Consider the following 17,201-nt stretch of genomic DNA (forward strand, 5'->3'; position numbering starts at 1 on the left):
CTTTGCTACATAGACATTCTCTAAGGAGTCTGGCAAAAGTAAGGCAGTGGTTTAACACCCTCTTGAAAAATACATACGAGGTAGAGTGCTGTCAAAATAAAATTTCTAACTGAATAATAACTGTGTATATGCCAGCGTCAATATAATACTAGGAGCTGGAACTATGATTTTACTATTTACCACTATCACAATTTTTAGGTTAATTTTAGGTATATTTAGGTTACTTCTTTTCCAGGTCAGATTAAACTGTTTACTTCTACCAGGTATTGTGTCTAAAACCAATACTTTTCACATGGGTTAGAGGGTACATTTGCTGTAGTTAAAAAAAAAGGATGAGTCAAGTATAAAGTATATACCAATCTAGTCAGTCAGCTTCTAAGAAAGATACATTTTTGGATAAAAGAGTGGTAAGATCTGCACTCTACAAACATGACACTTTTGACTAGTGGTATTACACATGGGGATTTTTTTTTTTTTTTTTGGGGTGATGATGCTCATTTTCCTGCCCCATTTACCCTGTCTCATTAACTGTACTTGGAACCAAGAGCATTCATGTGGTCCCACGCAAATGATAGTAGTACCTGGTTCTAAGAATTCGACTTTAAATTAAATTGGGAAGCAAAATGATTTACGGGGTAGGGGGAAAGAAGTCCAACATAAATCTGTAGCCTCAGCAAGCTCAGCGCACTAACACAGTAAGTTAATTGACAACGCTAAAACTGCCTCTCTACCAGTAAAAAATCATACAGGTAATAATATTCTAAACAGGAGGGGATCTGCCAGAGACCTCCCTAGAATACAGGAATTAGGGGGTGGTGTTTTCTGGGTTGGACATGGACACAAGTAGCTGAGAAAGACATTGAACTTCTCAGGGAGCAACTATTTCTAGAAAAGCAGGTGGTTCCAGGTTTAAAAATTATCCCATAAAACCTTCATTGTCACTGAAGTGACGATTAGGCCTCTCTCTTCCTTTCCTATCTGTACCCATCAGGCTGCCCCCAGTCGAGCAGAGTGGAAAAAACAGTACCCACGGTATGAGTGGGCTTTGCTTTCCACTACCTTTTCCCAAGACACACACTTTCCAAGTAGTGTGTTAAAAAACAAAAAGCAAAGACAAAAAAGACTGCGGTTTACTATTAATTTCTGAAAATTATTCAAGTGAAGGTAATCCTTTCACAAGGTATATGTTCATCAATCATGATGTTGTACATTTTATAATGTTTATAATCTGTCAATTATACCTCAATAAAGCTGAAAAAAATCATTAAAAGTCCCGGTTGAAGAAGTGCTATCTACCTGTCAGTATTAGTTCTGCCCTTTAATAACTCTGTGGCTTTGTGCAGTCCTATCAGCTCTCAGAAACTCAGTTTCCTTGTCTGTAAATTGAAAAGGTTAGTGTAAGTGACTTCTAGCCTTCCTTCCCATTCCAAATTCAAATGGTTAAATTTAAATTATTCTGTGACTTATTCTCCCCTTCAAATATCTTTGATCTTCATTCTATACTAATTTCACCTTTAAAAAGATAGGAATAGTGGGGGATGGGAGACAGGAGGGCTTGTTAAGATAGATTCAAGTGTTAATTAACCTGTTTTACCCTGGACATTTATAGTTTTAAGAATAGGCAAATGAATTTGAATCTACAATGGAAATGTAATAAAATCCATAATTCAATTGTGTATTAATTTAAACTTTTCACAATATTTACAATTTATTTTAGATTATAGGGATATTCCTCTATTTTACAAATATATGTTGAGCCACTTCCAAATCCACTGCTGTCTGCTGTGCATTCCAGAAAGCAAAGAACCCAAAGCAAAACTAAACAAGAAGATAAGTTACTGTGAAAAGAAAACTTTTTTTTTTTTAAAGAGAAGTAAGCCTTTATTTCCTTGTTACACAAAAAAAGCTGGCTGAGTTGGCTGCTGAAAACTTTTGATTAGCCATGCTAATGTTCCCTTCCATTAAGGTGGTAAACTGAAAATTGATTTTACATATATATATTTATTTGCCTCTTCAATCAGAGGTATTGGATTTATTTTCTTCCAATTATTGATGTGGACATAACATACCCCCAATATGGAAATCCTTCAGAATCTGTCTGCCTAAAAGGTCCATTTCCTACTGAAATCACAAGATGTATCACGTACAACTGAAAATAGCAAATATTCAGGAAATACATGAAACATGTTGATTATATACATTTAAAAAGGGAATATTACTTTCAATTTTCTTATATTACACTATTCTATCCCTGAGGACTAGATTGTAAATTGCAAATAATTACGTAAAAATCTTTAACCTCAAGAATATGAAAGCAATGCTACAAACTTAGGAAAATCTGAGTTACATTTTTACTCTGTGAAAACCCCCTCTTTTAATAAGGAGTATTTTCCTTGTGTGGCTATCACAGCTAATCAACAATGTAAAGAAGCTTTTTAAGCCTTTAAATATTGCTGCAACATTACTTAAAGCCAACTACCATTTGGTTCTGATGAGACTATGGTCTCTGCTGGGAACTGACTAGAACCTTCTGTTATCAAACACATTCTGTAAAACTGGGATGGTGGCAGTGTCTCCCCTCACACTCATCACCCAATGCTTAGCACATAGGAAATAATAAAGGCTATTAACCTCACTGTTTTCTTTGCCATACAAATTATCACAAAAAAATAGGATAGGTCAAAACAAACCCATCCTGAACTATAGGAAACACGACTAAAAGAATGTCCTGAGAGCACCACTGAGTATCTTTGTATGTGTCAACAATATCAGCTGCATGTCCTTAGCACTTAGAATGAACCAAGCATTTCACTTACTTTTTGTTGTTGTTGTTATTTTTTTATTTGGCCACACCATATGGCATGCGGGATCTTAGTTCCCCGTCCAGGGACGGGGACCTACACTGGGAGCACAGCGTCTTAACCACTGGACCGCCAGGGAAGTCCACACTTACTTTATTTCTTGACAACATAAATACTTAGGCTCTAGTGCTATGAAGGACTGAAGTTCAAAACTAGCAACCCATAACACACTATGTCATATCTTGTTGTTTACTGTCTTCTGTTTCTTTTTTTTCTTTTTTTTTTTTTTTTTTGCAGTACGAGGGCCTCTCACTGCTATGGCCTCTCCCGTGGCGGAGCACAGGCTCCGGACGCGCAGGCTCAGTGCCCATGGCTCACGGGCCCAGGCGCTCCACGGCATGTGGGATATTCCCGGACTGGGGCACGAACCCATGTCCCCTGCATCAGCAGGCGGACTCTCAACCACTGCGCCACCAGGGAAGCCCTGTCTTCTGTTTCTTTTATTCATGCTTTTAAAAGAAGTGCTTGGCTACCTGACGTGACTTCTCATGCTTTTCACAATCAATCTAGGTGCCTTAATAAAGGGGATAAAAATAATTTCTATTTTCACTTCAGTTTCCCCTCACAGAAAATGAATAAAGGAAAATGGCCAGAAAAACTGGACAAGTATGAAATAAATACTTCTTAAAAAATACATGTTGTTCTTGTTTGGGGGTTATTAAACTCATGGTAGTTTATGTTCCCAAATACTGTTCAGGTTTCTGCCATAATTTGTCCCCTGGAACCATCAATAATATCCTTTTCAGCTGTGCCATTCTCTGAAGCCAGTACAACCTTGTCCGATGGTAACGTGGTTTACCTTCTGAAATGGGGGCGCGGGGCGGGGGGCGGCACAAATGCCTATGAACGGAGCCAGGCAGGGGGCAAGGATCAACTCCTGCTTCTGTATACTCTCAAAGCTGCTGGTTAAAGGGACTAACAAATATACATTCTGGTGTTTTTCTACTGATTTCCAGGCATGTACTGTGCACTAGGACTAAACAAGAGCAGGCTAGGAAACAGACTAGAATTCACTCTTTTTTTTTTTTTTTTTTTTTTTTGCGGTACGCGGGCCTCTCACTGTTGTGGCCTCTCCCCTTGCAGAGCACAGGCTCCAGACGTGCAGGCTCAGCGGCCATGGCTCACGGGCCCAGCCGCTCCGCGGCATGTGGGATCTTCCCGGACCGGGGCACGAACCTGTGTCCCCTGCATCGGCAGGCGGACTCTCAACCACTGCGCCACCAGGGAAGCCCTAGAATTCACTCTTAACAAAAAGTTTTTTCCCAGTTAAAGGCCTTTTATGGTTTCTTAATTTTTTTCAAAAAGTAGGGATTCAAGTGAAGTAGTTTTGAAGTATTTATTTGAACTCTCTCTTTCACTACCTTCTAGCACCCGCCCCTGCCTATGCTGTGCTAATCCTGTGAGCTCACTCGTCAGGAACGGAACGGGACAAAGGGAAGACCCAGGGCTCACACCGAAGTTTTAGGATCGCTTATACGGTTACTTGGAAGAAATCATCGGGGAGGTAAGAGAACATGTAGTAGCTGTCTCAAAAGGCAAGAGTACAGAGAATGGAAAGGAATGAAAATAACCCCCTCTAACGGTAAACACATGACCGAGGTTGGCGCAGTCTTGGTGGCAATGGGGATGTGATGAGGAAACTACAGAGCACTGACTGCCATCTTGGGAGAGGCTGGAAGGATTTGTCCTCATGGTTTATTTCTATATGAGCTGCTTACTCAGTTCTTCCGAGACAGGATCTTCCATTAGCTCTATGCATATTCCCTTTTGTTTTTCCTCAATTTAGAGAGGGTTCTGGATCACCTACCAGTACAGCCCCTCTGGCATCTTCCTAGCACTGGCCTTCAACTGCCTGGAGACAATATGACTGCCAGAAAGGTACCACTGCATCACCTGCACCTTCCTAGGTCCTCTTCCATGCAGAGATGATGCATTAATTGTGTCCTAGCCCAAATGATATAAATGCACGTGGCTGTAGAATACTGCACCGATTCAATCAATCTTCAAAGAAATTAGTGAGTAAAAGAAGGAAGAATATATCTGAGGAACAGTCGTCCAGGAAGAAGTTAGTGTCCCTTAATTAATTAAGACTAAGAAAACATCAGAAAATTTTAGTGTTGTGCGTGCTCTATTTAGTTAATGGAAAAAATACTTTATGATTCATTTAAAATTGCCTTAGAAAGTAAAAAAAAAAAAGAAAGGGAAATCAAAATGAAATCCTAGATAATGATTTTTGTCAAAGGATTTTGGTAAATATACCTTAACATCTACTAGCTGTCAAAGTCTGCTTTATTCTCTTCTCCCAATACTTTCAAACCCTAGATAGGGCAAAACAAAGAAATCCAAATTGTGCTATGTGGCATTTAAAATCATTGTAAAGTATAGGAATGTGTTCACCTATAATACTTGGCTAAGTAATATTATAACAATATAAAATAATACAATATAATAACTTAACATTTGGCTAAATTTTGGCAAATATGCTATATTTATAATTACATGGAAAGGCTTCATTAATCATGACTGAAATTAGAACATACTCAAAGAACCAAATGAACTTTGGCTTGGCTTCAATAACAAAATATTTAGAAACTTCTATGACTACTCAAATTAGATCTTTTTAACTCAGCAAACTGGGATATTCTGTCTCATTTATTGCCTATAAACCTTAGAAAGAATCTTCAAAGACAGGTGAATGCTGGTTTATCTTAGGTTAAAAGAACCATTTTGCACATTATAACCATTAAAATTTATTGTACATACTAAGTAATCTTAGATTATATAATTATGATTCCTTTATAAATAAACTTGTCTCTGAAATCAGTGAGAATTTTGCTGCACAGAAGTCACCACGATATTGTGATAAGGGGTTCAAAACAGATAAAGCAATAGATTTTAGCTTCTTGTTTTTCCAGCACTAGCCTTCAAACTAGAACCAAATGTATCTCTCATCTAACAAATCAAGCTGCAAACCTACAACATTTAAAATGAAGTTCTTAACTATCTTGGAAGAGTGAACTCTCATTTCCAAAAGTTTTGAATAGATCCTGGCTTGTTGGGTGCTTTACTAAACTATCATATTATAGTCCCGTTAAGAAAAAACACATGAAGGTAAGGAATCAAATTTTACCATGAAATCCTTTTCCCTCATTACATATCAGCTCCCTGACTGAGTGATATAGCATGAACGCATTTCAGTTTATTAGATGCTGAGCCAGAAATCCTAAAAATGCTTAAGGAGATTAAGTGATTAAAGTGGGTAACTTCAATGCATTCCAATATACAAGCTTTCCTGCACACTATGAAAGTTTAGTAAACATTGAAATTAATGAAAAATACATGTGTTACTTTTTAAAAATTACATTTACTATGCAAGATCGAATAGCACAGAGGTATCTATTTCATTTGAAATAGTAATTCTTGTCTATTGGTCAGGAGAGGAATGTCAAAGTTCAAACAAAGAAAGTTGAGGAGTGAATGGTATGTGACAAAACAGAAACATAAGCTAAGTTACAAACGAGGGAGAGAGTTTCGCACATAAAGAACTAAGTTAAGGCAAGTTGGGGGGCGGGACGTTTAGGGATAAAAGATACACACACCTTACCACAGAATGTGGACAGAAAGGCAAGAAAGCGGGTGCCCCTACCATAGCACAAAAATACAGCAAGTCTGCCAAAGCACTACTGACTAGTAGGTTATGAAACCCATTTAGTAGGTTATGAGGAACGTTTAAATGAAGCGAGAAAAAAGAGAAAAAAAAAAAAGTGATAGAGAATACAATAGACTAGAAAATTCTATCACACTCACATATAGTGAAGATGTATCGGGAAACCATACATCCACGTGCGCAAGTGCGTGCACTGGGTCCTAACGTGACACATATTTCTTCCTGTGGGTTCCAATAAAAAGGGTATGAGAACCACTGACACACTGAGCACACCACGAGTGCCCGCCTCCCTCAAGTTCATAATGTCACACTTCTGAATAGAAAAGTAACTTCCAAAGATAATAATATCCCCAAATGCCAGAGGGGAAGCATAGCAAAACACAAAACCACGGAATATTTAAAATGAACTATGTGAACTCTGACACAGAAGTCCAGGGAAAGCAGGCCTTCTAGAGAAATGTCTAACACTACCAAACCAGACTGTGGGGCCTCCACTCCCAGAGTTTTTCTCCCCACCCTGAATAAAGAGTGGAGGGAGTGGAGCCGGGGGAGACAGAAGAGCTGAAGGTGGGAGGGAAGGTGGGATCTAGAGCATCACTCTGGCCAGGAGACCCCAGTCTCGCCCCCAGTGAGGTAAAGAAGGCAGGAACCGGTACAGATCCAGAGAGATGGGGTGGGTGAGGAGAAAAGTGACATGTTCATCTTTGCAATCTCAAGGCCAAGCACAGCACTAGGCACATAATAGGCCCCTTATCAATGTTTGTTGAATGTGTCAGTAGGTCTTAATAACACCGACAGTTTTGTGATGTGAAGGCAGAGCCTGGGCAGGGTCAATAGTTTGAAACTTCTTATTCCAAGTAATCTCGGCATCATCAGAAAATGTGAGTTCTGTTCTTAATGCCATCCTCTCTACCTTTACTAACTATCCACAAGCCATTTCAGTGGCCACCTGTAAACGAAGCCATCTCCACAAATGATAAGCTCTTCAAGAATTGTAAAGAAGCTTGTTTTGTTTCAAAAAACTGAAACTGATCTGACACAAGGTCATCATGAATTGAGTGCTCAAGGATTAAGAAATTAAGTTTCTCAGGCCACTGTTAAGAGGTCACACAGAGACCATGTGATGTTCACACTTGCTTTAGGGGCAAATGGTTTGTTTTTGTTGGGTAGTTTTTGGATGTATGACTGGTTTGTTTTAGGCTCAGGTACAGCTAAAGGAACTTAATAGTAGTGAACACTTATGTAGTTATTTACTGCGTGCAGGTAACCTTCTAAGGAGTTCACAAATATTAACTCTAATACATGTGTACACAACCCCTGATAATGTAGCTACCTGTTCAGTGGTTTATTCTGTTCCATTAAAAGTACCTCCGTTTTTTCCATTTTCTCCTGCAAAAGATGAGGAAAATATTGTTAGTGAGTGGTCACAAATGCACACATAATGTTTTATATCGTTGTTTGATATCTTCCGGACTTGAGAGTACCAACGGGTCTTCATTAAACTTTAGTGAATTATTTCAACTGCCTAACTTTACTGAGTTCCTAAATAAAACCATTAAGACAATATCATTACATGTATCAATAAAAGGAGATTTGAAAAACAAATACTTTATGATTTCAAAAGAAATCAACATGGCATAATAATAAAAAGATAGATGCATAGGGAAACAATGTAGGGTAAGATTCTCCTTGACTCTGAATCCTTCTACATTTAATATGCCTTTTCAAACTACATTCCCTCTGAAATTCTTTTTTAGGTGGCAGCACCCTTCCCCACTGGGTAAAATAATTTCTGTTCTAAAGATAGAAACAACTGGTGAATATAGCTATTGATATTACAGATTTACTTTAAATTTTTAAAAATGATAATGGAAAAGCATTCATCAAAAAAGAAGGTGTTGGGGCTTCCCTGGTGGCGCAGTGGTTGAGAGTCCGCCTGCCGATGCAGGGGACGCGGGTTCGTGCCCCGGTCCGGGAAGATCCCACATGCCGCGGAGCGGCTGGGCCCGTGAGCCATGGCCGCTGAGCCTGTGCGTCCGGAGCCTGTGCTCCACAACGGGAGAGGCCACGACAGTGAGAGGCCCACATACAGCAAAAAAAAAAAAAAAAAAAAAAGAGGGTGTTGCTTAGGAAAGGTAGCAGTTCAGAGAGTCTCCACCAGGTGACATTTACCTCGGGGAACTCACAACTGTCCAGGTTCTGTCCCTCCCTCTGCTGGCTCCAAAAGTCTATCTCACTAAGGTTTCAAAAATGATCATGTTTATCAATACTGATTCATGTTAACAAAGCTCATAAAAGATTGACAGATAAGCCACAAAGCCTATGGATTCATTTCCAATGAAAAATATGTCATCACACAGCCTGGACACTTGCTCCATCCAGCTTGACCAACATACTCACATTTCTTTGGTCAATAAATACTGCCTGAAATCCCAGGTATGGGTACCAAACAGGCAGATCAAGCCAAATTAACAGCAGATTGTTGGGTGAGCATGTCAGAGCAATCACAGTTCAGATGCCAGTGGCCTCCAATATTCTCTCTCCAGACAAGTGTTCTCCTATCTCCTCCACTACCACCATCCTAGTCCAAGCTGCTATCATCCTTTTCCTGGACAAACATGAAACACTTCTTGCTATTTTCCCAGCTTCCGCTTCCTCCCTTCCAATCTATTATCCACAATGTGTCCAGAGTAAACATTTAAAAATAGAAAACAGGTCATGGCTCAGCCCTACTTCGACTCCTTTAGTGCTCTGCACGGGTCTGATGATAAACACCCGAGAGCTGACTCTCAAGCCTTGGTCTGGCCCAGCTCACCCCTCCAGCCTCCTCCGTGCTCACTCTTCCTGTCACCCTCACATTTCAGCCACACTGGTCTCCTCTTTTACTCTCTTAAACGCAAAGATCCCTCAACGCCTCAGAGATGTTGCACACCTCACTTCCTCTGGCTAGAAACGAATGCACATACTCTCCACCTTCCCCACACAGCACACACGTGCCTAGTCATCTGCAGCTCCTAGCTCATATGTCACACGACCCCAGACAACGACACTCCCTTATCTTAAGCTCCCACAGCATCTTGATCTTCTCCGTTGTAGCACTTACTACCGTTTATAATTACACATTTATGTGATTATTTAATTTACGTTTATTTCTCTCACTAGACTGTAAGATGCTCCATAAAGGTGAATACTGTGCTCATTTTATTAGCATGTCCCACAACAGTGGACACTCAAGAGATATCTTAATGAATGAATGATGGCTTTGGGCCGTTAGAACCCGCTGCATCCGTCGCCAAAACAGGGATTATTTTGCCAGGCAGACCATATGGCTTTCCTGAATGGGCTCCATCCTCCCTGATGTGTCCTGCCCCTGGGGGGGTCAATAATTAGATGGGCATTGTCTAACTCACTTCCGTAACTTTACTGTTTCCTAGGCTTCCATAGCCAAAATAAATCTTAAGATACTAAAAGAGAAACGGCACAAAGTTCAAGATACATTTGAGTAGCACCTCTGCAGACAGGACTTGTAGCAGTGGGCTACTAAGAAACACTATAAACAAAAAGGAAAACATAAATTGCGGCCAAAGGAAACCCTTGCTGAGACAACACTGGAAAACAAATAAATAAACACGCACACATGTGCACAAGCACCCAAAGCAGTGGTCCTCGGAGGGGGGCATGGAAGGCTTTGAGTTTGCTGTGGGATGCCTCCACGACTACGGGGCCGACAGCAACGAAGTGTGCAGCTCTCTGAAGGAGGCCCCATACACTGCACCTCCTCCTGTCCCTGGGGCCTGACTCTGCACACACGGCACACAGGAGACCTGGTGTGTACTGACTGTGTCATTCTCCTATTTGCCTTACAAATCAACAACTAATCGACATTTCCTAACTCGCCGCACAGAATGTTTTAAATGGCTCACAGCCGTGGTTTACACTTTAAAGATGTTCTAACATTTCAGTCCTCTTATGTAATGAAAATGAGAACAAAACTGATAGGAAGAAGTTCCACAATGCCCTTGACTCTACATTCACATCTAGTCATCGGGGGCTAGAAAGGGCCAACTTCACTCACTCATTCAACAAACAGCGTGCACCTGAATAAGCCAGGCATGGTTCTAGGTGCTGTGGACACAAAATGAACAAGACAAAACCTCTGCTTCTCAAGGAGGTAAAGTTCTAAGAGGAGACAAACGGTGAACATATGTTAAGTACAGGTATACCTTGGAGACATTGCAGGTCTGGTTCCAGACCTCAATAAAGCAAGTCACACACATTTTTTGGTTTCCCACTGAATACAGAAGTTATGCTTACACTATACTGTAGTCTATTAAGTGCGCAACAGCATTATGTCTAAAAAAAAAACAACATACATACTTTAATTTAAAAATTCCTTATTGCAATAAAATGCTAACCATCATCTCACACAGAGTTGCCAGAAACGTTCAATTTGTAAAAAGACAACATTTGCAAAGCACAATAAAGCAAAATGCAATAAAGCAAAGTGCAATCCAATGAGGTATGCTTGTAAAATGTAAAATAGGTTGGGGGGGTGTTAAATTTTAAATAGGATGGTCAAGGAACGCCTCACTGAGAAACTGACATATGAACAGAGAGCATGACCTCTTTTGGAAAAGAGTCATGTAGACATCTTGGGAAAGACAGTTCCAGACAGAGGATCAGCAAGTGCAAAGGCCCTGAGACAGAAGTGTGGCCTGTCTGACCCGGGGCATGCATGGGAGACAGTAGTAGGATGTGGGGTCAGAGAGGTAAACAGTGACCTTGTTAGGGTACCCAAAGGTCTTTGGCTTTTATTTTGAGGGCCCTGCAATGCAACAGAGGTGTTTGGGGCAGAGGCAAACATGATCTGGCTGCTGTGTTGAGAACAGACTGAAGTGAGAACAAGGGAGGGAGCAGCAAGACCAGTTATTAGGCTTCTGAAACAGCCCAGGCAAGAAATTACAGGGGCTTGGACTGGAGTGCAGCAGTGACGCACAGCAGTGCTTCTAAAAAGCTGACAGATTCTTCATGAAACTTTAAGAAAATACCCTAGGATTAGCTCCAACTCATTTAATGGCTGATTTTAGCAGTCAATCTTTTTATCACTAAAGGGTTTTTTTTTGTTTCAATTATTACTTTTATAAAAGAAAACTTAGTGGATTTTTAGCTATGAAGAAGTAATATATGATCATCACAGACAGTGGAAAAGATCGAACAGACAAAAACATCATCACATCACATTACAAAAGAATTGAATATTCAAGTACTTGTGACACTGGTCACCACTATGTATTAGCATTTTTCGTTTACTCTGAAAATAAAAGGCTCCTCTAAGTGAGGAGAAAGATCATTGAATACATGTGGCCATGGGAGTTAATGACTATTTAACATGAAGATTTTCCACCTGAAGATCTGTTGATGTACAGCAGGATAAACACCAAACACAAGTATTCTTCTTAAAATCAGGCTTAGGCCAACATGGTCCTACGCTGACCTTTGTCAGCTGTGCCAGTTTGAGCTTAGCCCAGAAGGAATGTTTGCACATCACTGAGGAAGCTACGCTTTTCTGCACAGTCTTTTCCCCTGAGAAACCCATGATGATAACATGATGTAAAAAACGGACACGACGAATTCTAAAAATAAAAAAATTTAAAGTATTCTTTTAATTCTCTGCTCTGTTGGTTAATGGGGTGGGGGGGAGGTAGGGGGAGATCACAGCTCTCCCTGTCGTCATGGAAACAATTCCACTCTAGGGCAGGGAAGCAGCTCTTCACTTGCTATCCAAGCCATGGGGCACATCATCTGTGCAGTAAACAGAACCCCGTCCTCCCCTAAACAGGATTTGCTGTTTAGTCAACCGTGACAAACAAAATTAAACTCTGATTCTCAACATTTAATACTTTTGGCAGATATGCCTTATTTGTTCAGCTTTTCTCAAAGTGTGCTAAGACAGGTAAATCGCTCATGGTGAATTAGTTACTGTCATCACCCACCAGAGCAGTCCTTCTCAAACTTCAATGTGCACAGGAATTGCCAGGGGGTCTGTTAAAATGCAGATTCTGATTCAGAAGCGCTGGGTTGGGGCTTGAGACTCTGCATTTCTAGTAGGCTCTCTGGTGATGCTGCTGCCGCCGGTCTATGGACCACCATTTGAGTACACAGGGGTAGAATATTTATTATCCTCCCTCCTTCCCCTCTCCCTACTATTCCCTCGATAAGTACCACTGATGGAGACTGAAACTACTGCACTGAAGACTAATTGTTTTCTTACTCTTACATTAAAAATAAGAATTTGCCCTCCACGGCGTAGGATACTTGAATCCCAGCAATAAGCAAACAGTCTCTTCTGGGGCATACTTAGCTAACTGATTAGATCTGAAACTTCTACTTGAGCAACCACATATGGTTTTCTTTTTATTCTCCCTTTTCTTCACTCATCCTTTCCCCACATGGAAGAATGGTTCGCACAAACGATCACGGCTATAGGGTAAGCTCCCGGCTACAGCACTAGGTGAGGGTGTGAAAGAACCAAAATTACTGAACCTTTTCCATCTCGTCCTTTTTTTGTAAAGAGGATAATCCATAGACAACCATGGCACTGGCACTGGCTTGGAAAGTACAGAATTTTTATCAAGGGGTTAAGAGTGGTCGACTAATGATTGCTTACAGGTACCGACATTACCGGCTGCCATCAACAAATAGGCTTTGAGAATCTCTCTCTAGAACCCACCCAAACCCTGCACTTTCAGACAGAGGGGTCTCATATTACACACATGGCCAAATCTCTCATTCAGAACATAACTGATATTTCCAAATTACAGATAATTCATGTGAAAATGTAACCTGAGCTTTAACATGCCTCTCTCAACCCTTAACTTCTAAGCTATTTTAGTTCAATCCTAATTAATTTTTATTAGCATTTCACAGGTACATATTTCTTTCTTAGTTTGCCTCTCAAGTAAAACATAATAGTTATAAGATTGTAAAGAAAAATACTGTTCCTCTAGGACAAGGATCCCCGGCATATGTGTGAGAAAGGCCTACTTTTTGTTTCTCTAAAGCCATAAGGTGACCAAAAGGAAATGGTGTGGTGGGGAAGAAGTGGAGGAGATGCTGGACTAACACCTCTGATTGCTTCCTGCCCTCTGGGATCCTGTGAAACCACAGAGGGAGGAACCTGGCAGAAACGAGGCCGACAGACAAGAGGGTACAGCAGCAACAGCAGCAACAGCTGCTTTGGAGATCTGTGAGATCAATCTAGGCAATCACAATCAACTGTTTGTAGATTCTAAAAGGACCAACTGGAATTATCATTGGGTTATGTTAAGGAAACAAACGACTAACCAAAACCTATTAAGAAGGACAAAGGTATACACAGCCTGGGGCAAGACTTAAAGAAGCAAAACACCACTTACACATAAAGGCAGGTGGCAAAGAGCAGACAGGCTCATTCTGGGCTGCTCCTGCGGCTTGAACTCAAAGGTAAAACAGAAAAGGAGACAGACTTGGCACAATACAAGGAAACACTTTCTAACAAAATACAGTTCTCAGCCAGAGAACAATTTTTCTTTATTTATTATTATTTTTTTTTTGCAAAGCGGTGAGCTCCCATCACTGCTGAGACAGCCTCATCCTGCTACCCTCCTCCTCCCCAGCATCAAGCACCACCGCTATGCCAGACTGCATGCCATTCCCCAAACATGCCTTCACGACTCTCACACAAGTACCATGCCTGGGATGCTTTTTCATTTCTAGGCCACCCTTTCAGGCTTGAAATCTCAGCTTCTACATAACTTCTGTGAATCGTATGCTGTCTCTCTTCCTCCAAACAGGCTGAGAGTGGGCCGCTCACCCAGGTAACCTCACACGCCTCCTCCCTGCACATCCTCATCCTGCTGTACATACTTTTAGACTGGGAGGCCTCTGAGGGAGGGGTCATGAGTATTTACCTGTGTATCTGCAGTGCCTGCCATAGTGAGCTGGACACAGCACGCATCAGCTGGAAGGTGAAGGAAGGAAGAGGAGAGGAGGGAAGTAAAGAGAAAGAAGATGATGCCTAAATTATCACATCTTGGGCTTCCCTGGTGGCGCAGTGGTTGCGAGTCCGCCTGCCCATGGAGGGGACACGGGTTCGTGCCCCGGTCCGGGAAGATCCCACATGCCGCGGAGCGGCTGTGCCCGTGAGCCATGGCCGCTGAGCCTGCATGTCCGGAGCCTGTGCTCCGCAACGGGAGAGGCCACAGCAGTGAGAGGTCCGTGTACCGCAAAAAAAAAAATTATCACATCTTAGGCACGTTGCAGAAGGAATTCTGACATTGGGAGAGAAGTTAATTTGAATGAACCTTTTCTACATAGAAAGACATGAATTACTGTGGCTTTAAGGTTTATCATTTTAGGTATGTTTTGATCTAATTATTGTTAATAGCTGTTTAGAAACAGTCCCAATATTTTGCTTTTATTTATGTATCTAAATACACGTATTTACTATGCTATTTAATAATACAAATAATTTTCCCAAAAGTTTAAAAAATATTAAAAAAAAATCTTCCATAGTTACTGGGAAGCCTGCAGAAAATGCATCCATGGCATTTCCCCCAAGTTTGGAATAAGTATATCACTAAAGCAAGTACAGGGCCACTACTGGCAAAAGACCCTGGCGATACTTTGTAAGCCTTTATGCTAAAACTCTGCATACCAGAAACAAAACTCTGTCTTCAAACTTTTCCTAATTCATGCAAGCCTTTACCATCAGTTCTTGTCTTCCTAAGCATCTACACCCAATTAATCTGCTCTGTACACCACCAGCGGCAATTCTCAAAACATGACGAGTATGTGAAGGGCCGTTCTGATGGCCTCAGGGGACTGACAGGGCAGTGACAGGCAGGTGAATACATCTGGGAACTACAGAACCATTGCTAATGACCATAATTACTCTTTGGGAGGATTTCTATAAACCGCACCAGCACCCTTCCCAAAGAACAGATGACGACAGGTGAACCCACACCTGAGACCAGAAAACTGTCCGCCAGAGCCTGGCTCTGCATCAGCCCCAACATCTTCCCCCCACAGACGACTATGAACACACCGCCACCCTTGCCTCCCGCACAGCCCGCTTCCTTAAGTCCCACCTTCTTTCCCGTGCTGCTGCCCTGGGTGGCAACAGAACGGGTCTGGGCTCTGTGGGCACCCACCCAGCCAATTCCCGTGGCTGTGGGGCAAGGCTGAGGAGGATGCTGACCTCCTCGCAGTGGGTGGTGGGGTATCTGCATATGAACTGCTGCCCTGTTTCCTTTTTATAGAGGGAGGCACAGTTAATCGTCTCCATGAGAACGTTAGTCTAGGAGTGAGTGAAATCTTTTTTTTTTTTTAATAAATTTATTTATTTATTTATTTATGGCTGCGTCTGGTCTTCACTGCAGTGCGCAGGCTTTCTCTAGTTGCGGTGAACATGGGCTACTTTTTGTTGCAGTGCGCGGGCATCTCATTGCGGTGGCTTTTGTTGCGGAGCACGGGCTCTAGGCACACGGGCTTCAGTAGTTGCGGCGCATGGGCTCAGTAGTTGTGGCTCACGGGCTTAGCTGCTCCGTGGCATGTGGGATCTTCCCGGACCAGGGCTCGAACCCGTGTCCCCTGCATTGGCAGGCGGATTCTTAACCACTGCGCCACCAGGGAAGCCCCTAGGACTGAATGAAATCTTTATTGCACTTCATGAGACTTAAAAAAATAGCTTTGAGATATATATGTATTTCAGAGGACAGCAGAAGTCTTCTGGCCTAACATCAAGTCATACAATCGATAAACTTATATTAGCATATCTTTTTACCAAAAAAAATGCTAGATTTGTAAAATGGAAAAGGGCAGGATGGTGCAACAGACTGGCCAGATGCAGCTTTGATCATATTGATTTCTTTTCATCCTACAGGTTTTACAGTGGCAGTAAGAGGTGGCCTGGGCTGAGTAACAGAGGACACGGATATGCTTCAAGGTGAAAAATGCCCGTGCAGAGCCCTGAGCACAGCCAACACCCGAGCAGGGCGGCTGCCCCAGGAACGACCAGCAAACATGCTGAGGAACAGGATGTCTGGTGGTTACTCGTGATCTGAGGCTGTTTGTCAATAGAGTAGAATTTTCAAAACAAAGTCTTTTTTATTTTTAATTTTGCCAGTTCTTCCTTATATCTGAGCAAACTAGAGGGGAAATAAAGTGGCAAAGTTCAAAGTGGGTTTTTGCGGCCCGACCCCTGCTCCAATTCCTCAGCCGGCCACGAGGGAGAAGGATGCTTCTTTCAGGAAGACCCACCTAGGCCCTGACTGAAGGGCAAAGGCCCCCCAAATATCAGTCTCCCATCCTGACACCTGGTCAGGTCATTAGGAAGAATCTGCCGAATACCTACTATCCCCACAATAAGCCTGGGTTCCATAGTCCAACAAAGAAATGGAGGGAAAGGAGCCGTTACTGAGGGCTGCCTACATCCCACACGGTTTCACCTTCACCTTTTATTTATTTATTCAAAGTTTGTTTGTTTGTTTATGTATGTATGTATGGCTGTGTCGGGTCTTAGCTGCAGCATGAGGGATCTTTGGTTGTGGCGCCCAGGCTTCTCTCTAGTTGAGGCGCGCAGGCTCAGTAGCTGTGGCACGCAGGCTTAGTTGCCCTGCAGCATGTGGGATCTT

The 17,201-nt window shown here is 41.9% G+C and overlaps 1 long non-coding RNA gene across 1 annotated transcript in view; it reads right to left on the reverse strand.

The window, feature by feature from the left end:
* LOC307057748 overlaps positions 1-17,201 on the reverse strand; it is a 110,789-nt gene that overhangs the window by 77,327 nt on the left and 16,261 nt on the right. The window contains exons 2-3 of the long non-coding RNA XR_013811071.1: positions 7,862-7,917; positions 6,669-6,750 (exon numbers count right to left, since the gene is read on the reverse strand). This is a non-coding gene — a long non-coding RNA (uncharacterized lncRNA). The remainder of the gene's footprint in view (positions 1-6,668; positions 6,751-7,861; positions 7,918-17,201) is intronic.

This window comes from Hyperoodon ampullatus, assembly GCF_949752795.1.
Source record: "Hyperoodon ampullatus genome assembly, chromosome: 9".
In the NCBI taxonomy this organism is placed as follows: Eukaryota; Metazoa; Chordata; class Mammalia; order Artiodactyla; family Ziphiidae; genus Hyperoodon; species Hyperoodon ampullatus.